The sequence below is a fragment of the Lolium rigidum genome, chromosome 4 (genome assembly GCF_022539505.1).
Source record: "Lolium rigidum isolate FL_2022 chromosome 4, APGP_CSIRO_Lrig_0.1, whole genome shotgun sequence".
NCBI classification, from domain to species: Eukaryota; Viridiplantae; Streptophyta; class Magnoliopsida; order Poales; family Poaceae; genus Lolium; species Lolium rigidum.
The window spans coordinates 219507465-219529533 of record NC_061511.1 but is presented as its reverse complement, the minus strand read 5'-3'; the positions used below and the strand labels follow the sequence as shown (position 1 = coordinate 219529533).

At 42.3% G+C, this 22069-nt stretch overlaps 1 long non-coding RNA gene across 12 annotated transcripts; it reads right to left on the bottom strand.

Annotated features, from left to right (window-relative positions):
* Positions 1-1249: 1249 nt before the first annotated feature.
* Positions 1250-13599, bottom strand: LOC124707080. Of its 12 annotated transcripts, none has more exons than XR_007004701.1 (13): positions 13512-13599; positions 12721-12930; positions 12175-12302; positions 10739-10941; positions 8250-8455; positions 8103-8141; positions 7461-7581; positions 5275-6181; positions 4184-4360; positions 3916-3990; positions 2343-3682; positions 1750-1815; positions 1250-1661 (listed from the first exon to the last, which is right to left on the bottom strand). It is a non-coding gene; the product is annotated as an uncharacterized LOC124707080 (long non-coding RNA). The 12 variants fall into 12 exon arrangements; XR_007004699.1 differs by lacking the exon at positions 4184-4360 and having other exon boundaries at positions 2343-2429; positions 3484-3682; XR_007004704.1 differs by lacking the exon at positions 4184-4360 and having other exon boundaries at positions 2343-2429; positions 3542-3682.
* Positions 13600-22069: the final 8470 nt, after the last annotated feature.

Sequence of the window (22069 nt, the reverse complement as noted above, 5' to 3'; positions counted from 1 at the left end):
CAAAGTCTAAGTCATAGTCACACGCGCTAACCACACGCGGTGTATGATGATGGTTTCGTATTTATAGAATGAGGATTTGAGGGAAGAGCTTCCGGTTCAATCTTTTTAGGCGGGAATCAGGGAGAGGCAGTCCGGTGAAAGCGCTGGAAATTTAGGAACTCATCAGTTGGGGCTCATCCCACTTTCCTTAGCTGTGCGATAATAAAGGGAGAGATGAAATCTGAGTGGTTGAACCTGTGCGGGCAGTGGAAAAGGCATCACATACATAATTTCTCCTACCCCTGTATGCAAGGAACTAGCCCAGCTACCTTTCTTAGCTTTCCGAGGCAGCATTGACTTTTAGCCTTTCGAGACTGAACGCTTGATTTTTAGTCTTAACACTTGATTTTTTATCCTTCTAAAAGTAAGTTCAATAGTAGAGCTAACTGTTGGCTATAAGCCAAGTACCATATCATCTATAGTCATCTTAGAGTCAACATGTACAATAGTGTGCTATAAAATTGTACTACTTTCCTGGACAAAGAGAAGGTCGGCGACAAAGAGAATGGCCCTCTCCTCTCCTCGACGAGTAAAGAGTCTAAGTCATAGTCACACACGGTGTGTGACATGGCTTTCTATTTATAGGATGAGGATTTGAGGAGAGAGAATTCTTTAGTTCAATTATTTTTGGGCGAGAATGAGAGATCCGTGGAAGCACTAGAAATTAGAGAATTGTCAGAATGAGAGATCCGTGGAAGCACTAGAAATTAGACTCTGCATGACGCACCTAGAAATTAGACTAGTTTCTCTATTGGGCTATTATTACTTTTCTAGTCTTCCGAGCAAGTACCTCGTAATGAACGCTTGATTGAGTTGGTTAAGGAAAGCTTCCTCTAATTTCTAAAAAAACAATCTTAATGATATTGCCCCATGGTTAATTCCTAGTAAACTTAACTTGATGCCACTTGGGAAAAATCCTCCATTCCATTTTAATTAACACGGACACTACAACTCTGCATCTCCCACAACTGCGCTTCGATTTGTTTGGACTGGAGGGAGAAGCAACTAGTAATTTGCTCAATTCCACTTATAGTCCAGCGTAAAGCAATAAAAAGCAATAGTTTGCCCCTTCGTTCCTACTAAAATCTAGTTTCTGTCATCTAGCAAGTAGTAGTAATCAGTGAAATAATTTGCAAGGCATCACTTTAAAAATATTATTATTTCCTCTTCATGTCTGAAGATTTACAAACAAGGAGAGTACATGTATTCTACTATCAATTAGCAGCGAGGCATATGACGAGTACACTAGTTTTTATCTCACAGATCTAATAAGAAGGTTCAAATGCAAAAAAAGAGCCTGCTTCTTTATTTACATACCAATCACGAGTACAGCGTGTGCTAGTCTTCAAAGAATACAATCCGGCAAACTCTCACTACTTCTAAACAGATAATCAAGCAGGTCAAATGACTCAAGGATGCACCCAAACTGTTACAGCTGCTGAACTTCTCCACCGACAAAATTACAGCAACAAACGCAATGGCCATCTAAAGAAGAAACTGGCCGATGCGGTGGCATCAAGTGCCACTCCCTTGTCATCGTCCTCACTAGCAAGGACCCCATGCACACACACAGGCATCCACCTAACACCTTCTTGTGCTTTTTCATAGTATGATGGCCTTTTCTAGCAAAATCAGATATCAAATGTGAGATGAAACCAGGCCAAAAGTGAGCACGTACTGCAGAAAAATGTCGGACATGCATGCATATACCTAGCTAATACACGGATTATATATGGGGAGTGCAAACTGCACCGGCTCTAGCAGCAATGGATCAACCTGCAAGTAGTACTAGTGAATGTCCAGTATCAATCATGCAAGACAAGTTGATGATACCATTAGCTCATCTACCGCACAAACATGTGAGTCACCGTTTTGTATATGAGAGATTGGGGACAACCAAAAATAAGCAAGCATAACACAGATCAAGCAATGAACATTTAACTAAATGGTCACATACTACAAGTTAATTTTTTTTATTACACAGATCAAGCCGGAAGGTAGATTATGGCAGGATACATTTTAAACCAAGAGCTAAAATAAACAAATAATCTTATATGCTTTTCTTTATTTTCTCCCGTAACATTCTGTGGTGTGATTGTGCTCTGCAGCAGCCCGTATCAAGCTTCTTTAGTTTTTAGACATTCAAATAACTTGATACGAATAACAGGCTATGCTTCCTTTATGTGGTGTAGAAGCTTCTGATGAACACAATAATTGTCATATGCAAGTAAGCAAGCAACCAATCTTATCACACAACTCAGAACAAGGGATGAAAAAGTCCATCTGCTGTTAGAGAAACCTACCTTAGAAAGGATTAAGCTTTGGATTGTAACAATGGCAGTAGCCTTTGTTCCTTTACTTCACCCACAGCTTTCATTATACTTCAGATTCTAGTTTGCAAGCCAAAAATTCCATGAGCACCGGTAAAGAGAAGAATGTAAAAGTAATTGGACTGACAATATGCAGGCAGATTGTACCATGAGCTAGAAAAAAAATGGCTAGACACATATAACTGGTAGATGCACAGTAGTTACTAAAATAGTATTCATTGTGCAATATTTCTCATAGAATGACCGCAAATACTATTCTTGCACACCACTGACAGATGTTGCTTCCCCGTGCAGACTCTTGCTCACACCCAAAGGCAGCAACTTACACCATTTCAGACGCTCGATACACCCTCAGGAAAAAATTGGACTGACTGATGCAATTAAACATCAACACAACCTGACGTTGCTCATCAGTCAGGATAGGTTCTCAACTTCCAAACTAGACACTAATAAACATAGTCAGTATCATCACTTCCGCACCAACACTGAAACAATTTCAATCAGCTAGATACTTCAATTCTCTTAGATACCTAGCAAGACAAAATGACACTAGTCGCCACTCGCCACCAGTTCTATTAGATACATAGCATCTTTGTTTTCTTCAAATGTTTATCACCTATATATGTGGTAAACATCACAGTTTTCAATCCAGAAATAAATATGAAAGAATCAAGATTCTATACGAACTAAATACTGCAACTACCAAGAAAGAGTAAGGCATACAGTACATGTAGATATCATTTGTATCTGTGCATAGTGCTTCCTCTAATCAAGCTTGAGGCTTGAGCTGATACTTACAAAGCAGAATGCAAAAAACAGGGGAGAAGGATTAGCTACTGGAAGAATATAGCAGGATTGACTACTCGAAGAAAATAGCAGGATCAACAATCCCACTGGCTAAAATTATAAGCCGAAGCATGTCCAATCATAGAATGATCTCTAATCAAAGATCAATACAACCCAATACCAACACAATACTTGGCATTGGCAGCATAATAACAGCAAAATCATACCATTAACATGAAAACTTCAATTACCAGAAATACTACAGCAGGGCCTCTAATAATATAAAACTAGGTGGCGAGATCATAAGTACAGCCATGGTATCACATACCACATGGGAGCCACATGATCAAAGGCGTATACGACATGGGAGCCACATGGTAACTCACTGGAGATGTTGTAGCCAATTACGAGTGTCACGGTTGCAGCGTGGTCAACTCGCCGAGATAGTCGAAGCTGGGTTATTAGAGAACATATACCTTCATTCATGATAGTGCAGACACCATACTGGGCTAATTTGGATTGATTTCCTGCATTTACCGGAAAGGATATGATGCATGAAGGAGCATCTGTGTTGTCTGATGACCGAAGTATGTAGAATGGACCAGAACAGACATAAAAGAGGTGCTTCTGTACCAACACATACTGCCCAATTGTAACTTGTAAGGCAAATAGAATAACAAAAGTATGGCCAACAATACCTTCCATGCCTCAAGAGAATATCAAAACATGGACACAAGAGGATGGATATGAAGCTAACTACCTTCCATGCCTCCAGTCAGCCATCTCCTTGCCCCGGACGTTGCCACCGGCTCGGAAACCGAGCTTCATCAACTTCCTGCATATCACCAGATAGGATATAAAAGTTTCTTCAACTACAGAAAACAAAGTCTAATGTTCATGAAACAAACAAAGACCACATCAACATCATGCATCCAAACCGCCAAGGCAATATACCAACTAACGGAAATAGCAACTAAAGAAAAAACAACTAGCAACCACTTGGCTTGCGGGTGCAAAGCTGGGAATACCCAAGACACTGTGCAAGGGTTTCGGGTCGATGGCACTTCTGCTACCCTGGATGCTCTGGAAGCACAGAAATGACTGTATTTGAGGGCACTCGCCCCTCTATCACCAACCCGAGGATCAAAATCAAGGAAGAAGCGTCCCTTTGGGCTAAAGCCGGTGCCATAGGCCTACGAGATGCCCTGCCAACGACATGGGATGTCCATTAGTGTTCTCTTTAGACTAACTGTAACCCACCTCCTAGGAGGCTTGTAAAAACATATCTTTTCAATGAAATGAGACGCAAAGGTCCTTCGCTTTTTCTCGGAAAAAAAAACTATCGACCACTGAAATATTTTGCATCAATGTTTGTCCCTTTTTGGGACACTCAAACTTTCACAGTAACCAAATATATATACTCCGATTCAGACAATAATTCTAGTGCATACATGACAGCCCATGTGGCATATAAACATCAACGAGAGTTTCCGCAGCACCCAAAAACCAGAAACATGAACGATTGTTGACTCACAGTAGCAAACAATCACATCCTGGGATGGTTCAAGTGCGTGCAAGCTACAGAGCTGCATGATTATCAAATCACTGCTATGTAACAAATACACAACCAGCGGTTCATCTTATGCAACATAACCTATCAATTTTCTCTGATTACAGCCACAAAACAAGAAGATAGATAAAAGGAACCAAGCTTGCTCAGCAAATTGAAGTTGATACATTTAGAAGGACTAAAAATTTAACTGATATATGATATAGCATTCAACTGTAAAACATGCAATGTGTGACCAATTTTGCACCAAGCAAAATTTCAAAATAACATACAATGTGTGACCAATTAGCCAGCTTGCCACTAAGTATACTACATTAAGTGCATACCCAATTAGCATTGATAAATGAGCAGGATTAAGTAAGACAAGTACATGAGCCTACGGCCACTACCTCTAGCACAAGGGGAAAATTCAGAGAACCAACAGTCTAGCACTAGGCACAATACTATACAGATACAACGTAACAGAGAAACAGGGCAATGCAATATGCAGACGAAGGCAGGGAGAAAAAAAGAGAGACAGTCTGAGGAAGTCACACTTTCTGTGCAGACCTTAAATGCGCAACTTCAGGATCCAACGAGCATATGTGGGGTTGTTGCCTAGCTTGACTGAAACTTCCAGTTTGGTGCTAACTGTGCTGCTTCAATTTTCCGAGCACAAGATGAGCTTCACATGTTCCCTGTCCATTGCTTCCTTCAATCATGATTTACTACTGTGCAAAACAAGGAACTACTTTACATGAATTACTTTGAAACTTAAATAACTCAAAGAGAGAATGACTCTCATGCCATGGCCGGGTTTAGATGGATGCAACCTGCTGCAACAAATTTCAGAAATAACTAGCCATTGAAAGCTATAAAACTCCATTCGGTACAGATTTAAATAGCATGTGATCAACCTATAAACACCAAAGTACTGATGGAATGTTTGTTTATGCAAGTAATAAATAAACAAACAAAGAAACATGTAGTCTACATTTTATCCACATAACGAGGACATCAAACCTAGATTGAGGAATGGGGCCTCTGCTGATAATATCGTCATCAAGAACAAGAAACTCTTTAAAAACTAGTATCCGCATTCCTCATTTACTACATAGACAGATAAATTAGTATAGTTCATTAAGCATACACACCACAACAACAGTCCTCCCAAATATTTTATTTACCCAAAGAGAAGAGATGGATGAACTTAAGGGCACAGAGAGCACACACTCAACTTTTTAGCTACACACAAACAAGATAAAAAAAATACAGCTGCACAACAATGGTAGGCACAAAACTTATCAGGAGAGGCAGCAGCAGGGAGGCACCACAAGGTCGTTGTCCTTCTCATCCGTCCCTGGCGGTATCTGGGTGGAGCTAGTCATTCAAGTGGGCACCCTCCTGACTCATCCTTGTCACCACTGCCACCGCCGCCTTGGGCTGGCTGTACCACCACCACACACAGCCATGAACCCTGAAGAAAAAGATAAGCGCGGCATCAGCAAAGGAGAAACATATGGTTAAAAACAATGACAAGTATCCAGATCATTGACACTCCTGATTTACAAGATGGATAAACTACTATTGTTCATTTATCAGCAGTTGTTTGCAAACAGAAATCAAATCATTCATCAGAAACTAACATTGCCTGAACCTAGTGAACTAATAGTAACACAAGCCACACTCATGTCTTCACAAATTTTAAAAATATCCTAAATTTGCAAATCTATTCAGAGAAAAAATTTAGCATTTTTTCATGGATAATTCTAGAAAAGATTCTCATGATTACTACAGCTAGAACAGCTAGATACATAATTGTTTATGAGCGTTTGCAACTGACAGCAAAGATTCCTAATTCAACTACATGTTTAATTAGTTAACACTGTGACTTGACAATGCATATAACTGAACCCAATAAACTAACAATAGTAGCGTGTGTTCGCTGCACCTAACCCAGGTGAGTATATCAGGACAAATATGCCGCTTCGTTAGATTGCATGACATGCAGAAACGGAACTAACTTTGAAACTAAACAGCAACCAGAATTCATACAATAACTTGACGATGTCTGAATTGAATCCTACAAATATTGGTACTGAAACTTTCTGCAAATCCACTTCACTTGTGTCATTTTCCAATTACAGATTATTAATGAGTAGTAGATTCTAGTGGCACTGCTTGACAGAACGTTAATTAAGATGAACAGTCAATTACTTAAGGCACTTATGATTAGTATCATGGCCAAATCCCTAATTAATTATACATAGCAAGAATGGAAAAAATTAGTGCCATGTCTTTGAAACTAATATCTAGTTATCTACACATGCTACAAGCTCAGACAAAAAAATCCACGATAACAAATAACCTTCAGACCTTAGTGAACAAAGTAAACGCTGACAATATCTTGGGGACGAAGCCAGAGCACAAGTTATCAAAACCATAGTCTGATTGACCAAAGCAGACGTGATAGTAATATGAAGACCAAACTACAGAAAATTACCAGAACCACGAGCAAACTATATAAATGTTGAAATCGAAAAAACAAGACCATCGACGCACAATTAGGAAGGACTAGCAACGCTGACGACTACAAGAGACCAACTCATCACGCCATGCCCAGAGACTATGAACCAATAAATAGACGACTACAACCTGCTACAAATCTTCACAACAACAACTAGCCCTCATTATGCTAGGTACAAACCTGCAAAATCAAAGTGATTTCTTAATAGAAAGAAAGCAGCGTGAGGCACCTAGCAACCAGCCTTCTGGTCATCCCCTAGCATTGTCCATCAGAGCGGAGCAAGTCATCGTCGAACCTAAACCCGCCGCCGTCTTGGGTTGTACCACCATCCACATTGGGCAGAGATCAAACTGAAGAACATATTTAGAAAAAGAAACATCTAAATCAATTGCTACATAGTAATTAAACAAAAATGTATTCAGATTAGCTAATAAAACAAATTTATATTGAAACTATAGGGTAATCTCTTCTCTAGAATTCATTTACAACTGGACATCACGTATTCACGTGTCAAATTAAGTCACATCACGTTATCATGTGAAGTTTTGTAATCCATCATCATCATGAGTTTTTACTTCATATGATCATGGTTATAACATACTGATAAAAACTAGTAAAATATTCACAACCAATGATGGATGTGAGTACTAAATAGAACCACAATTTGACAGAAACACCATGTGCATCAGATCGTAAAGAAACAAAATTAGCCTAAGGTTATCTAATTTTTCCCACTCGTAAAAACTAGAAAGCACTCATCATCCACAAGAACATACCCCAATATCACATTTTCACTATGAAAAATAAAATTCTTTTTTGAAGCAAAAGAGCAAAGTCGTTGCATTAGTTGTATCATGAACTGATCACTAACCTTCATGCCTCGCTGAACACGGTAAACATTGAAAAATATCTGGGGTTCAAGATATTACCATACGTGAGTGCAAGTTTCCATATAAAAACCATAGTGTTGACCAAAAAAGCCAAGATAGTAATGCGCGGAGCAAGAAACCTTCCGCACCTGGTAAAGGTCGTCCACGGCTGGGCTGAGCAGCAGGACACTAGCAGCGGGGAGGTTGGTAGCGTCCTCTCAATGCGACATTAGCAGTAGAACCTGGCATTGGGGGCACCACACCACTACTCTCGCGCTTCAGCAAACAACCTTCTTGCGAAGTAGAGGTGATACAAGGCGTCACATCATTCCCCATGATCACGACCGATTTCTCCCTGGTGTCAACAATTAAACATCTGAATTTAGACAACTAATTAAATATTTGAATTTAGTTGACTAATTACACACCTGAATTTAGTTAACTATTATGTGCAAGTAAGGACAGTTTGCTAACACAACAAAATCCATGATTCATATACTAATCTGGAGCAACTCAACCTCCTTTGATGAATTGTTCAAAAACTTCAATTCGGATCAGAAGTGATCTGCAACCAAACATGATTCACATAGAACAAGTTTTTAACTCACTGGCGAATGCACAACAACACAGTAACGGCACATCAAATTACTCTCCAAATCCCTAACTAGCACAGTCATTTATATCATCTGTTTACACTCAATTCTCATGTTGTAACTACACAGCAACGGTGCCGCTAAGAAAAACAAATCCCAACATCAGTGGAATAATATTTGAACCATCAAACTAAGCTACAAACAGACCATCGACCCCTCTCGGAACTAAGCTGCAACAACACAGACTGTAAAATAGCATCCAGGAAGAAAGACACAATTTTTTGGATGAATATCTTGAGCCTGTGGGTTATGCCACCTAACGACAGCGGCGGTTGCTCCACCTGCATGGTGAAAGGCACTGCCAGTGGCAAGTCGGCCGGGCACGACAAGGGACCAGGGAAAAGTGCCCAGAGCTACGCCGCCGCGTCCTGGTGGCCGGCACCACATCCCAGGCATGCAGCACCCCCTGCCAGCCATGTGCGCGGTAAGGGCAGCGAGTTCGACGGAGCGCTTCCCACCGTCCAACCGGTGCACGTGGACACCAGCGAACAAGCCGCAGCGATATCGTTTGTGGAATATCAGTTGAACTTGGCCTACTCCAGGATGAGACAACACCATTGAATTGAGTTCTTGTGGTAATTAACATAGAACAGTCAAAAGTATAGACTGGAAAAAATGCAGGTGGCCTAATGAAAGTTATGATACCCAGGCAGGCAGGTAGTACTAATTTCAACGTAAACTATCCTGCTCAATCTGCTTAACATGTTGAGATTTTATAGCTCTTAAAAGATACCTATCTTCCACAGGTTGAGATTTTCTGTTTGAAATTCTAGAACCAGGGACATGACACCAATAATTGACCAATTTGTCTCCAAAAAAAATACACTTAACATGTTCTACTGTGAGGACGAACAGCAGTCAACGAAATGGATGCAAAAAAACATGACAAATACACTACACATTGTGAACAAATTAATTATTAAACGATAGTTGGCTAAGATTCCAAATTAACAAGCTCATCAAGTTTGGATTACAAAAAGTGCGTAAGCTCCTCCGCAGAACATCCGAACAACTTCAGCAATAGCAGTTCAAAAATTAATCCAGCATACCTCAAGACACTAGCATTATGAAGTCACGAGGATCCAACTGTATAGGGGGTCATTTTTTTAGTGAGAAATGCATGCGTCGCGCAAAACTATGCATATACGGGTGTCCTAGTTAAATTCAAACCTACAGGTCTTGTAAACATGTCAGGAGACAAACTAAAAACCACAAACCAGTGACATGCATCCCAGTAACTTAAGTATCCTCCCACATAATCACGCATTCACGCTCTAGGCAAAACCATCATATAACAGTACAATAATGTAATAGAACTTTACATCAATAGATCTTCACATGTTCAGCATGTGCACAACCAATAATGGATGTGAGTACTAAATAGCACCAGAATTTCACAGACAAACACCATGTGCACCAGATCGTACAGAAACAAAATTAGCCTAAGGTTATCTACGCACTCATACCAATCAGAAAGTACTCATCATCCACAAGAACATAGCCCACAATCACATTTTCACTACAGAAAGAAAAGTGTCTCTTTTAAGCAAAAGAGCAAAGTCATTGCATTAGTTGTATCATGAACTGATTACTAATTTTCATGCCTCGCTGAACACAGTAAAAATTGGAAAATAACTGGGGTTCAAGCTAGTACTATGGATGAGCACAAGTTACCATATAAAAACCATAGTGTCGACAAAAAAAATTCAAGACAATACTGCGTAGATGTAATTACAGAAAATCCTCAAAACAGTGCGTACATGTGTCCTAGTTAAATACAAATCTACAGGTCTTGTAAACATGCCAGGAGACAAATTACAAACGAAAAAACAGTGGCATGCATCCCAGCAACTTAATTAGCCTCCCAGAGAATCGCTCTGTACGCAAAACCATCGGATAACAATACAAGAATGTAATAGAAATTCACATGAGATATGCACATGTTCAACAAACGAAAGGGCAGCAGAGCAAGAAACCGTCCGCACCTGCTAAAGGTCGTCCACGGCTGAACAACATGACACTAGCCGCGGGGAGGATGGCAGCATCCTCTCAATGCGACATTAGCAGTCGAACCTGACATTTGAGGCACCACACCAGTACTCTAGCGCTGCAGCAAACAACCTTCTTGCTTGAAGTAGAGGTGCTACAAGGCGTTACATCATTCCGCATGATCATGAACGATCTATCCCTGGTGTCAACAATTAAACACATGAATTTAGATAACTAATTAAAAACTTGAATTTAGTTGACTAATTAAACACCTGAATTAAGTTAACTATTATGTGCAAGTAAGGGCAGCTTGCTAACACAACAAAATCCATGATTCATATACTAATCTGAAGCAACTCAATCTCCTTTGATGAATTGTTCAAACACTTCAATTCGGATCAGAAGTGATCTGCAACCAAAAATGATTCACATACTCGTAGAACAAGTTTTTAACTCATTGGAGAATGCACAGCAACAAAGTAACTGCACATCAAGTTACTCTCCAAATCCCTAACTAGTATAGTCATTTACAAAATCTTTTTACACTCAATCCTCGTGCTGTAACTACACAACAAAAGTGAAGCCAAGAAAAACAAATCCCAACAACAGTGGAGTAATATCTTAACCATCAAACTAAGCTACAAACAGACCATCCAGAGCCTTCTGGAACTAAGCTACAACAATGCAAACTGTAATATAGCATCCAGGAAGAAAGAGACGATATTGGTACACTTTCTACAGACCCACTTCACTTGTGTCGTTTTCCAATGATAGATCCTTGGCGAGTATTAGATTCTAGTGGCACTACTTGACAGGACTTATTATTAGTGCCATGGCCGAGTCCGATTAATTATACACAGAAATGGACAGTCAATTGCTTACGGCATGACTTATTATTAGTATCATGGCCAAGTTCTAATTAATTATACGCATCAAGAGTGGAGTAAATTAGACCAATGTCATTTAAACTAATATCTAGTTATCTACACATGCTACAAGCTCAGAAAATAATATTCACAATACGAAATGACCTTCATACCTCAGTGAACAAAGCAAAGAACTAAACATTGACAATATTTGGAGGTTGAAGCCAGAGCACAAGGTACCATATCAAAACCATAGTCTCAAGTGACCAAAGAAGTCATGATAGTAATATGAATACCAACTACAGAAAATTATCAGAACCACAAGCAAACTATATAAATGCTGAAATCAAAATAACAACACCATCGACACACAAGTAGAAAGGACTAGCAACACGCGTGACTACGAGAAACAAACTCATCAGACCATACCCAGGAGACTATGAACCACTAGATAGACGACTGCAACCTGATACAAATATCCACAACAACTAGCCCCCTTTACACCAGGTACCAACCTTCAAAACTGAATAGGTTTCTTAATAGAGAAAGAAAGCAGCATGAGGCACCTAGTAACCAGCCATAGGCGATCTTTTCGACCCCTGGCATTGTCCATCCGAGCAGAGCAAGTCATCGTCGACCCTGAAACCACCGACGCCTTGGGCTGTACCACCATCCACCTTGGGCAGACATCAAACTACAGAGTATCATCAATTGATCACTAACCTTCATGGCTCACTGAACATTGACAAAATATATAGGGGTTCGAGCTTGTAGCATGGATGAGCACAAGTTACGCTACAAAACCATAATGTCGAGTAACCAGAAAAGTCAAGACAATACTGCGAAGAAATAACTACAGAAAATCATGAAAACAGTGCATATACGGGTGTCCTAGTTAAACGCAAACCTACAGGTCTTGTAAACATGTCAGGAAACAAACTACAAACCACAAACGAGTGACATGCATCCCAGTAACTTAAGTATCCTCCAACATAATCACGCTCTAGGCAAAACCATCAGATAACAATACAATAATGTAATAGAACTTTACATCAATAGATCTTCACATGTTCAGCAAACAAAGGGGCAACAATGCAAGAAACCGTCCACACCTACTAAATGTTGTCGGAGGCCGAGCAGCATGACGCCAGTGGCAGGGAGGATGGAAGCAACATCGGTGCGACATCAGAAGTAAACCCAGGCATTGGGGATTGGGGGGCGCCACACCAGTACTCTCGCGATGCACCAAACAACATTCCTGATTGAAGTACATGTGCTACGAGGCGTCACATTGTCCCCCATGGATTACGAATGATGTGTACCTAGTATCAACAATTAAACACCAGAATTTAGTTAACTAATTAAACACCTGAATTTAGTTAACTAGTTATGTGCAACTAAGGACAGTTTGCTAACACACATCAAGTTACTCTCCAAATCCCCAACTAGCATAGTCATTTACACCATCTTTTTACACTCAATGAACAAATCGCAACCACAATGTAGTATAGTTTAGCCATCAAAGTAAGCTACAAGCAGACCATCGACAGCCTCCTGGAACTAAGCTAGAACAATGCAAACTGTAAAATGGCATCCAGGAAGAAAACATGAACTTTTGGAGGAATATCTTGAGCCTGAAGGCGGTGGCAGCTGCTGACAGCGCGGCGGTGGCTCAACCCGCATGGCACATTAGCAAGCTCGTCAACCTTGGATTGAAAAAAGTGCCTAAGCTCCTTGGCAGACCATCCGAACAACTTTGGATATAGCAGTTGAAAAAATAATGCAGTATACCTCAAGACCCTAAAATTAATCCAGCTGTACAGGGGATCGTTTTTTTTTCTAATTGAGAAATGCCTGCGTCCCGCAAGATCTTGGAGATAGACAAGACACAGAGGAGTCTCACCGTCGGGCGCGGCCCTGTTGTTCCCGGCGAGCAGGTCGGAGGACATGGAAAGGACGCGGCCGAGCCGATGCGCCGGCAAGTCTGCTGCACTGCACACACCCGTCAGTCGCGCGCGCCGTCGATCTGGCCCAGCGTGGGTCCTAGGCGGGCGCGGTGTGAGTCGACGGCCGGTAGAAGACCGTCTGAGGACGGACCCCGTCGTCCTCGCCTCCCGCCTGCTAGGGTTAGAATTGGAGGCGTCGTGGGGGAAAATCAGGCGGAGGGGGGATGTGCGCCGGCGAGGGGGCAGCAGCCGTGGAGGTGAGCGGCCGGCCGGCCGGCGGAGAGGAATTGGGGGAGTCGGGAGCGGAGCGCGGGCGGGTGTTGGGTGAGGGCACAACTGCGGCGTGATTTTGGTTTGGAATTCCTTATTTGTTTCTTTGACATGATTTTGGTGCGTTTGGATTAAAACTGAGCTGACGGTGATCGAGGCGAATTAATTACGATGATTGAGTCCATGAGAATTAATCGAGGCGACCCTTGTTGCCTTGTTTCGAGGAGGCTCAGTTTTAATTCTCGTCCCATATTTCAGCAGCTTTCTTTCCTTTAATTTTGCTGCGTCCTCAAATTCAATTATGTACGTATACTCCTAGTACCTGTGAGTGGCACGTACATAGCGTTACGTAGAATAGATGCTCTCATAGTCTCATGAACCTCCCAACTACATGAGCTCATTCCTAGTACATGCACACTCCTCTCTGCTTCATTCTGCCCCCTCCCACTTACGCCAAGCCATCGAACCTATGGCGAATTAACTAAACTGTTGGCGTGCATCCCGTCTACACCGGCATCCTCGCCGGTGAAGAGCGAGAAATGCGCTCTCTCGAGTGGGCGATTTGTAGCCATCACCAATGTAGTATAGGTATAGCTCAAACACCCTCGCCTTCTTAGTCGCGGATGACTGCCATGCATGTCGATCTTGAGCCATCATACATGTTATCTCGTAGTCCATTGAGCTAGCTCGGCGAATACACGCCAACAGATGTACTTCGGATTGCCGCCTCGTCTTGTATCCACCCACCAGCGCCGCTTTCCAAGCATTTAATGACAGAAACTGCATGAGTACACATGTGGGTGTCTTACTTGGCACCTCGATGAGAAGTGCAACCTCGCCGTTCAAGGACGTCGCCAAAGCACCCGCGCGATGGATCGACGCTCTGAATTGCATCGTCCCCCTGGCCACACCTCGACACTCAACGGCATCCTCTCACATGTTCCAGGCATCATCCTCTTGGTGGCGCACCGTAGCAGCAAAGTTAGCGATCCCTTAACACTCCCCAGTCGACGGCAGCTCACCCGCACGGGCGGCTTCACGCATAGAGCATCTCTAGCCGAAGCCCAAAACGGCTTTATAGGAAAAAAAAAATGTGCCACTAACGGCCGGGATGACTCTAGCCGAAACCCAAAAACAGTTAAAAGAGCAAAAATAAAAGTATGATTCCTAAAACGAGATACGCATCTCTCATATTTCCTCCCCGCCCAACTCGGTCCCTAAAAATTGAGCTCCCACCGACCGGCCGCCCCTCCCACCCAAGTCCGCCACCCATCCTCGCTGGCGCCAGCGTTCTCCCCTCGCCCGGCTGGAATGGCACCGTATCTCTTCCCTGCATGCCCGTCGGAGTTTTTCGTCGGCGACTCGACCCCGCGATGCCGTCGATGCCACAGAAGAGGTTGGGCAATACCGGTGCGGCTAGCGGTAGCGACCACCAAGGCCACCGGCAAGTCCTCGACCGTGGGCAAGCCGCCCCTTGCGCATGTGTTGACCGGCCCAAGGTCGCGGAGGCCGACGGCGGTGATGCAATCCCACTCACAGTCGGTAGCAGACAAGAAGAAGATGAAGGCCGCGGCGGCATTGACCTCGACGCCTACACGCAAGGCCAAGTCCTCGACGATGGCCGAAATCCCGAATGTGTGGCGATGGAGACGGCGGCGTACACAATGTACGAGAGGCGCCACGGAGGAGGAGGCGGCGACGACGAATTCTTCTCCGCCTTTGACGACTAGACGGTTGCAGAGAGGCACAATGACGGCAGCGGCCTCGGTTTTATTTTAGTTTTAGTTCAAGTAGTTTAAGTTTGTAGTATTTTTAGGTTAAATTCCATGCATGTTTTAGTTAAATCCTATGAAGTATGTGTAAATTGTATGAAATATGGTCGAAATTGTTTAAAATCCTATGAAATTTGTCCAAATGGTGTGCTAGTTTTAGGAGTTCCAATCTGGCAGGCACCGTTTAGAGGAGCGAAATTATTATCTTACATTTTAGTCCACCGTTTGCTCTTCTAAATTATTGGGTATGGGCTAGATGCATGGTGGTTACGGAGCACCGAGCCCTTAGTATGACGGACTGAGTAGTAATATCCCGTGATGTTTTCTTGAAAGTGCAAAGTTTGCACTAACGGACATTTATTTGATCTAGATCACCGCGTGTCAAAGTGGGATTTTATAATTTATCACACTTTTCATTGCGCTTCTATCATTTGATATTTTCTGTTTCACTGGCACATGATGGCCATGTGATAAGTAAGTACATTTTAAAAATACTGTGACAAATCATAAAATATAGTGAGTGCCCGAATTCTATCTACACCTCACGCTACATTTGAAGTAGGGTTAAAACGAATTGACTACTATGCTACGTACTCACGGGGGAGTTAAAACGAATGGTTGATTCACCACGATTTGCGAGAAGGCTGTCTAGGGAGGAGGAGAAAACAACGGTATTAAATACCACCTGCCTTTCATATACTACTACTCTCAATGCACCAGCAAATCTCCACCAAAAGTTCTTGCTTACGTCAGTGTTGATCAGAATAAATAGGGGCGCTCCCACTGCACCAGGTCAGATCGTATCTAATTGATGCCAGCTAGGAGAGAATCCAACGTGTCAATCTATTTACAGATGAGAGAGAGAGAGAGTTACGGTATCTTATTCTAGATTTTTTTTGATGGAACGGTATCTTATTCTAGACTAGCACAAGACCCGTGCGTTGCTACGGCTGCAAATTTTCTCTAGTTCCTCACCAACGAGGTGAGCTGGGTCGTAATCTGCTCCATCGTCCTGACCGGCACTCGCCACGCCACCAAATCCCATGCCGCAGGCCTTCTCCTGAAACCCTCCCTCACCTCCTTTGCTTGAATCCACAATATATTTCGTCTAGGACACGAGGTCTTGGTAGGTGGCGCTCCATGGGAGAGATAGGGCGGCAGCAGGAAGACGACGATGTTGTAGCCGATCAAATTCGGAGGAAGCGGGGACATAGTATCGGACGCGGGAGCGCACCAGAGACTGGACGGGGGTTCGATGCAACCTCCATTCGATTCCACCAACTGGAGGATGGCGGACAGTAAGGTGTACGAAGATCGAGGAGGGTGGCAGCCACGATGGCTATTTTTGGAGGGTTTGTTCGAGGTATGACGAGTGTTTTTTAAACTTGCTAGTGGCGTGGCTGTAATTTCTTCGAGAATCAAGGGCAAAAATAGACGGACAAACAAAAATCTTTGTTTTCTTTATCTTTACTATTATATTCGAGTTGGTCGTACGTCATACAACGCGTTTGGTGGAGGAGATTAGAATGATCCGGACCGTTCAATATCCCACGACCAAAAACCACCGTCAGATTTGGTACTCTCACCCCGCCCGTGCTAACCTCCCTCCCGAGATCTCTCTCGCTGCCTCGCGTGCGCCTCTCAGCCCTAAACTCCATTCTCTCCATCTGAATCAAATCACGCCGCCGTCGCCTCACCACCCACCTCCCCGGCCTCTCCAGCCCCTCCCACCTCCTACCGGTCCTCGGATGCTCGAGTGCCCCTCCTGGCGACCACAGAGCTCCGCACGGACGAGGGACGGGCTGGAGCATACGCGCATGTCCACCGGCCGCCATGGTCACGCTCTCCCGTGGCCAGCCGCGCTACGGCGAGGAGTTGAGGGCTGGCGGAGAGCGAACGGAGCACAGGGGAGAGCGAGCCATGGACACAATCACCAAAAAACAGCACCGCTACCACCACAACTCACCATACAGGTCAATCATGCTGAGGGCTGGCAGAGAGCGAACGGAGCGCAGGCTAGCACTAAGCCGTCGTCGTCGCCCGCGCCCTCCATGCTAGCAAGACACCGCTATGTCGCCCCGACCGCGATGGCCGCCACACCAGCGCGACGCCCTCCGCAGCGACGTCCCGCCCGATGATTCGCATCGACGCCGCTCCGCCGTCCCCGGATCCGATCGGTTACGGCTCGGTTCTTGAGGTGAGCGTCAAGCCTGGTGGTTATCTTGTTGTTCCGTTGATTGGGGAGCACGGTTAGTGCCCGGGTCTTTGTGCTGGATCACATCTCGTTGCCTTCATGGAAAAAAAAACTTGTGATCTGATTGTGTTTGCTGGAGTAGCAGGATTTTGGTCATCTTAAAATTGGCTCTTTTCTTGGTGATGAATCTTGAGGATTGAAGGGTTAGTTGTATCAAACAATGAGTTGAGATTTTATCAGTCAGCCTGTTCTCCTTTGTCATATGTCTGAATAAAAAGATTCAAAATATACCACTGCATTCACCATCACTGAATCCTTTTCAGAAAGGGGGTGCTTAACCCAAGTTGGGACAACACAGTAGTTACCTTGAACACACTGACCTTCCGTCTGAGAACATTGTGAAGTCAGCTGCGTTTTTTTATTGGAGCAGACATTCTTTGAGCTCATGAGATATGACAGCCTTGTGCGTACTATAAATATGTTAGCAAGTGAAATCTCCTCTGTATTATTAAAAGACTAAAAGTTTAAGAAATGTGGCGTTGCATAATTTAGTCGGACAATCACTTACTAAACCATGAAGCTTGTTATCTCCACAATTCTATTGATGGCTTGTCACTCTTTATTGATTATCACAGTGGGATGAATCAGATACCATCCTCTGAATTTTTACAATTTTTAGTTTTCAGGCCAACATTTGTCCCACAAAGTGGAAGCGGAGTAGGAGAGCTGAAGTTGGTGCAAAAAACGTTGAAGAAGGAATGCAGATGGGCTCAGAGACATATCATCATCTGAACGTACCCTCTATTACTAAGAAACTGCTTCAAAGATATCTGTAGATAATAATACCATGCATAGTTTCTTGGGTTTATCCATGTTTTCCAGTCTCATATTTGGACCAACCTGATTCTGGAAAGAGCTCACCGCGGTGCCGTAATGGCGTCATGGAGGAACCAAGGATAAGTTGGTGCTCCCCAGCCTGAGGTGCCGCTGGTGGTCTTAGCTATCCCGCCCCCACGAAGAGAACCGTAATCGTCTCAATGGCCCTCCTCTCTTGGGGTTCCGAAATCGGGACAGGGACAGGGAGAGGGGTCACAGATAGATGCGGATATGTTTGTTGAAGGACTCTCGGCAGGGCCACCTGAAGCAGCTGGGAGTGAAGGGGAAGACATCTACCCGAACACTCTCACTCACTCGCTTTAGCCAATCGTACTGTATGGATGGACAAACGAGGGCTACCGGAAGCACCTTCTCCCTGAGATCATGGTCCCCTCCACTCGCTGCCAAACTAATCGCCTAGATGGATGAGTTCTCGGTCGCTGCTCCGCTCGGTGATACATATGAAATACCCATCGAAACAACATAATGATGAATGTGTAGCGAAGAAGACTAGGTACATAATTTACTGATGCATCCCTGATGTTCATAACATTTGAAGGGCCGAACAGTTAACATTGTATTTAGTTATTTACCCTATGATAACTGGAATAGTGCTTCTCTTAACAACTTTATCCGGTCAAGTCTTAGTATGAAATTGTTTCTATTTCCATTACACATTACCCAAGTTGTCTGGAAAGCTGTATTGGGCCTTGTTATGTCATTCTAACTTTTAACCTTCAGCATACTAATTGGGTGTGGGAAAACATAGTGTTGTGATCTATAATTAGTTTTCTAGATATGCATATCTCTTCTCCATGGTTATTAGTGAAAAATCTGCATACCAATGCAATTAGAAAAATCTGAACTAGGAACCTGATAGAGAATCAAAATGTTTACTTGCTTTAATTTTCTCGTAGTATGAAATTCTCTAAAGCTTAATGTCCATCCAGTTCCTTGGATAGAAAATCTCATTAGTATATCCACTCATGGCTTCTGGGAAACATGATGGTTTGTTGGACTTATTTTTGTCTTTTACATCATTGTTACTTAATAGATATAATTTTGTATCCACAATCAACATGTTCTTATGTTTCTTTTATCCCTTTCTTGGCAGGCAGGCTTATGTTGGTGTTTCCTTAAACCTGTAATAGGCTACAAGCATCAGATACCGTGTGTAACTCTCTGTTGTCGCTGAAGAATCTGTATGTTCTGATATCTAAATATTGGAGAATTTTTTAAATATAATTGCATTTGGTGATACCTTGGAAGGATGAGCCTTCAAGGTTTACATCAAATAGGATGGTTTCATGCAAGGAGCCGTATACAAGCTACATCGGAGGCTCCACAATATTGTATTGAGGGTTTTCCTGTTGAAAGATTTAGATGCATCTTATTCTTCATGTTTTGACCATGAATAGTGTTTCTTCTGTAAAGAAACTTCTGGGTAACTTCCAGTTTAATATTGATTTGGATGTTTGGTCACCAGTCCTGGGGATGGTTTAGTATGCACTGCTATCAACAAGCTAACTGTGAGCATCGTTGCATAATGTTAGACAATTACAAATGATAACCGGTTACAAATGATAAGCAGAGACAGAGTTACTTCTATCATCTTTATATTGCACTGTAGCAGCCTATCATGAGTCCCATTGATTTGTGGAGTTCCATGTTAGATTATTTAATTTGCACCCTGAAACTTTTGGACCAAAGCATGTTCTTTCCTTACATGAAATTTGTGATGAAACAGTTGTTTCTTAAAAGAAAACAGTCGGGGAGGCTTTAAAAACTAATAAAGTATACTCGTAAGTGAACTATCTCGCATGTTGACATTTGAGATTGATACCTTTTTACAAATATGTCTGTTTATATGTCTGACCATCTTATACTACACTTGCCTTTGTAGGATAGTGGTACTCGATCATACTTGTCTGGACCCTCGATGGAAATTTCATACATTATCAATTTATAAATTACAACCTAAATTTTTTGTTTCGGGGCAACAGCTTAAATATCCTATTTACTGAATCATATGAATACTTTTTACTCGGGTGCTAGCTATCTCTCATTACTGGTTAGGGGCATGTCATTATGAATCGCTCGAAGTTACCATTGAGATGTTTTCAGATATTAAAATGTGATTTTATTTATTCTTCTTTGCGAGTGTGTTATCACATGCTTCCTTGAATCACATTATTTGTATCCTTAAATCACATTATTCAAAGGTCTTGCTATTTTTACTTCACCCTATTTCCTTAGCTGTGTGTAGGAATGACATGTGAAGCAGGCTCGATATTCATGATTGCAAAGTAAACAACATGTAATGTCTGTCTTCATATAATTCTTTTTTGGCAGCTTTTGGTTTGTTGATGTGGTTTTAACCTGCATGGCATCTATGCTTAAATAACATAAAATAGGGATAAGACAAGAACAAGCGAATAAGTCAGAGAATATATTGAGAAATTAATAAAAACAGATTTCAAAGTTCTGATTATCTCATATACCAATAATCTCTACAAGAAATCAAAATAATAATAACAAAACATAGAAATTCATGGAGATTCAAAAAGTATACATTTTTCTGTTAGTTACCTCACTTAAGAATGAAGGAGAAACATAGAAAATTCTATGTCAAATAGAAGTATGTAACTTCTAAATTCCGGTGACGAAGAAGATCAAGAGACAAGAACAAGCCTGGGTAGTTTCGGTAACCTAAATGGTTGGATCGTGTTGTTGTTAAAATGTTGATTAGAAAGTTGTCTTCATTTATACATCCTCCACAACACTAGAATTTTCACGTGATTTTGTTTACAAATGTGGTCACGATTTTTTTTTTTTGAGATCGAGCGCCGTAGCAACGCACGGGCATTCAACTAGTTATTATAGTAAAGATGCCCGTTCTTTGTTAAATAAGACCGAACGAATTTAGACGCATACATGCAAATAACAATTGTTCTGGTAAATTAAAAAAAACTCTTAAAGTAAAAAAAAAAGTCCAGAAGCTCACTAATCCCACTTTAATGGTTTAATCCAATCGACTCACTCTGAAGAATTGTAACCACGTATTTTCCCCTGTATGAGGACCTCTTTTAATTCTGCAACATGCATGCAGGCAATATCTCGTTTAATACACTTCCCACGTTTAATTCCAGATAGGCCGCATGCTTCTATCCTTTAAATTATGCACTATGCAAAGGCAATCTTTGTTTAAGGCAACCACATGTTTCCCCTCATATGCCACCTTCCTTTAATTCTGCAACATGCATGCATCAATCTCCTTTAATTACACCTTCCCTCGTTTAATTCCATATAGAGACGTTCGTCTCCTTGAAATCCTGCAGCACCATGCAAGGAAATCTTTGTTTTAGCCATCACTTAGTGAGCCAAGGCAGCCAGCAATCAACAC